Raw genomic sequence first — 4,294 nt, 5'->3', positions numbered from 1 at the left:
TCGACTTCCAGTGGCACCAAAAAACTAAAACAAAACTTAAAAAAAAATACCAAAAAAAAGAGTCCGGACGGCAAGCGGACTGCGCCCCTCGTGTCGGTTGGGCGGGAATGGAGGGTAAAAAGCCGTTGGGATTAATCAATTAATTAAAGCCGCCTTTGACAGCACTAAAAGGAGTTGCCTATACGCCGCTATGTCTGAATTTGGCATCCCCTCAAAACTCATACGGCTGTGTAAAATTACGTTGAGCAATACCACCAGATCCGTCAGGATTGGGAAAGACCTCTCCGAGCCGTTCGCTACAAAACGGGGTTTCAGACAGGGCTTTCATGTGACTTCTTTAATCTGATGTTGGAGAATATAATAAGAGCTGCAGAACTGACCCGCTCAGGAACAATTTACTACAATTTACTACTCGGTAACAAAAACCGCGAAGTTTGTTCTGCCTTTTCCAAGTTGGATAGGGAAGCAAAGCGAATGGGTCTGGTGGTTAACGAGGACAAGACGAAGTATCTCCTGTCATCAAACCAACAGTCAGCATATTCCCGTCTTGGCACCACGTCACTGTTGACAGTTACAATTTCGAGAAAGTACAGAATTTCGTTTACTTGGGAACCAGCATTGACACCGATATAAATGCCAGCATGGAAATCCACACTCTAAAAAGTGCATGTAAAACTACTACTGAAAAGGGTTTATTTTTCAACCAGAATCTGTTCAAGTATACGCACAAGATGTTCAAGATTTGATTTTGAACATGAGTTGTTTAAAATATACACATGAAATGTTTAAAATTACAAACATTTTGAAAGTAAAAATATATTTTTTACAAATAATAAATACTAAGTGCCAGGGGCGCACGCAGGAATATATTTTTGGGGGGAAGGGGTTTATACTTCTAAATATATATCATCAGCAAATACTGAAAATTCGCTCTTTAAAATACATTTATGAAAGTTTTATTTACAGTATGAAATAAATAAATAAACTTTTTAAAGTATCATCAATTGCATTTTATTTACATAAAATTTACAAAGAACTCAGACATTTTTAACCGGCTTCAAAAAAAGGGGAGGTTATCAATTCTTTGGAGTATTTTTACTTCTTTTATTTATTCCACCGCATAACTTTGCACCGCGTGAACCGATTCCAATACTTATTTTTTTACCGGAAAGATGGTACCTTAAAGGTCGTCTCGTAATTTGGTTTAGACCCGATCGTTAAATCATAAAAAAATTAACTGTTAAAGATGCACTCAACTTTCAAAAGTAATACAACATTTTATAAAAGAATTTTAATATAAATAAATTAAATAATTTCACGAAATTTTTACACTTTTTTTATTAATTTTCGTCGATTTCTGGTTTCTCATTTTTTAATAATTCGAATAACGAAAATTTAACTGAACTTGTATTTTTATCATGTAGCTCATTTTGCATGCATTTGGTGCTTGTTAAGTACATATCAGTGGTAAACTTTTTTAAGCTGTAAAGTGTAAAAAGCAACAGTAAGTGAGTATGCATTGCATATTTTTAGGACAATAATTTCATTCGCAGTTAAACTTTAAAGAGCAAAAAGAGAGAAAAAAGAAAAATTCTTACAAAATGACGCACAAGAAATGGAAAAGAAGTTTTTTTCTATCAAAATTTCTTAAACCATAATAAATTTAACCCCAAAACCCACCCCTTGTGTGCGCTACGTGACAAATTTGATATGTAAAAGTAAACAGAGAGTGTTTAATTTTGCACACACTAAGAGAGGAAACTGGTTACCTCTCTTTATATGCGTAAATTTAAACGAATTTTTTTTAGAGGAAATTTTAAACATTTTATGTGTAAACTGTGAAAATGTGAACAACAAATGTTTAAAACTCAAAAAACAAATTTGAAATTTGTTCTACGCCACACATATGATAAGTAAAAGTAAGCAAGCAGTGTTTAAATTTGCATTCATTAAGAGAGGAAACTGGTTACCTATCTTAATATGCGCAAATTTAAACAACAATTTTTTAGAGTGCAACGCAGAATCACTCTTGCCAACAAGTGCTACTTTGGACTGAGTAGGCAATTCAGGAGTAAAGTCCTCTCTCCACGTACGAAAACCACGCTCTATAAGTCACTCATCATGCCCGTGCTGGTATATGGCGCAGAAGCATGGACAATGACAACATCCGATGAGGCGGCTCTTGGAGTGTTTGAGAGAAAGATTTTGCGGAAGATTTACGGGCCTTTACGCGTTGGCGACGGCGAGTTCCGCAGACGATGGAACGATGAGCTGTATGAGCTTTACAATGACACGGACATAGTGCAGCGAATTAAAATACAGCGGCTCCGCTGGCTTGACCATGTCGTTCGAATGGACACCGACGCTCCAGCTCTGAAAGTATTCAACTCGGAACCAGCTGGTGGTAGCAGAGGAAGAGGGAGGCCCCCACTGCGATGGAAAGATCAGGTGGAGAAGGACTTGGCTTCACTTGGCATTTCCAATTGGCGTCAGTTGGCACAGAGGAGAAACGACTAGCGTGCTTTGCTGAGCTCGGCCAAAATCGCTTAGGCGGTTACAGATCCAAAAAAGAAGAAGAAGAATGTTTTATAAACTACATACCCGATTAAAAAGATAATGATGTCAAAATAAAGACAATTAATTTATCTTTCAGTTTCAGTTCTGCCGCATAGTTTCTTTTGCGCAGAACCTCTTTTTACAAAGTAGAATTATCCTTTCTGTGTTGCCAAAAAAGGGGCGGAAGCGTAAAAGTGATATCATAGTTTTTTTGCACAGAACTTCTTTTAACTTCCAGCGGAAACACTTGCACAAAAATGCATTTATATTTTTTATTAGCACTAGATTCTTAAAACTCGAAAGCAAATTACAATAAAATATGTATATCAAATTAAAGGTAAGAGCTTGCACTTCCTAAATAATATAAATTTCTTTTGCATTGATTATGTATTTTTTCTAAAAAAGGTTATTTTATGAAAAAATGATGAGATTATTTTTTGTTTTTTATTATTTTTGGCTTAGATATATAAACAAGCATATACATTTTTTATACATATAAACTGAAAGATAAATTAATTGTTTTTATTTTTACATCATTACCTGAAAGAAATGCAAACCGGTTTTTTGTTAATGCGGTTCTTGTGTAGGTATAAGCAAGCTAAAACGCGAGACAGACGGGCATGCTTATGCAGATAAACTAGCACACAAATGCGCATTATAATTTTGCCCTGACGGACGGCAGTATTGCGGACTAATGAGCCGCAAGGTCGTGAGTTCGAGTCCCACGGACAGTAGAATTTTCATTTATTTCGTTTTTATTCAATTTTTTATAAGTTTTTTGTTTTTTAACGTTGCTTTCAGTTAGTTGTTGACTTGTTAAAAATTTAAATTAACTAATAGTAAAATAGATAATAGTTTAATAGATTATTTTAAACAAAAGCTTTAGCTTTACATGCATATAAAATTTTTCAAAAGTTCAATAAAGGACTTCAGTAAGTTTAACGGAATTTCTTAAATTTGTAGATTTTTAATCGGTAGTTATTTCAAATTATTATTTTTTTTTGTATAAATGAACATTTTTAAATCAAGAACGAATCCTCTTCGATCAAAAATTCTGGTAGTATTTCTGCGTCAGACATTGCTGCAAACAAAGTGTCCGAGTCACGCGATTCTGGAGATGCCTCTTTGGCTTCTTCAAACAGAGTTAAAAGCAACTCTCAACCAGAGTGTCCAGAAAAACTTAGATTCGAAATTGGATGAGGTTGGAAAGCCTTAATTCAGTAGTTCGATTAAAGTGTTATATGAAGGCTAATAGTTTCTGCTGCAAAACGTTTCCAATATCAAGCAGTATGTTATCAAGGTTGAATAGCTCAATATATAACAACAACAGAAATGTAATTCATTCAGACACTGTAGGTGACTTTGAAGAAATTGTGGAAATAGCTGAGCTCGCCTTATTATAGGTTCTTATCTAATTTTTAGCGCTGAGCTCTTAAAGGCGGATTGTGCGCTTAATCAATTAATATGAGTTCTAATAAATTTAATAATTGCGCAGTCCTATTGCTAAATATGTTGAAACCAATATTGTTTGTACATCACTATTATATAAGTGATTTGTCTTATTTATTAATACCCTCTGAGGGTATTATATTCGTTTTTGGTTTTAAATACTATATTATAACAAGATCTCATTTTTAAAATAAAAGATTTGTTAAATTGATTTCATGAATTAAAAAAAAAAATTGGCGATTTTTTTTTTTTCAGAAATTGCGCTCTTTTTTAAACAATCTGGACACCC

Source organism: Rhagoletis pomonella, unplaced genomic scaffold, assembly GCF_013731165.1.
Source record: "Rhagoletis pomonella isolate Grant_MI unplaced genomic scaffold, Rhpom_1.0 Rhpom_scaffold_00830, whole genome shotgun sequence".
Classification (NCBI taxonomy): Eukaryota; Metazoa; Arthropoda; class Insecta; order Diptera; family Tephritidae; genus Rhagoletis; species Rhagoletis pomonella.
The sequence above is the reverse complement of the archived record's forward strand: the minus strand, read 5'-3'. Positions refer to the sequence as shown.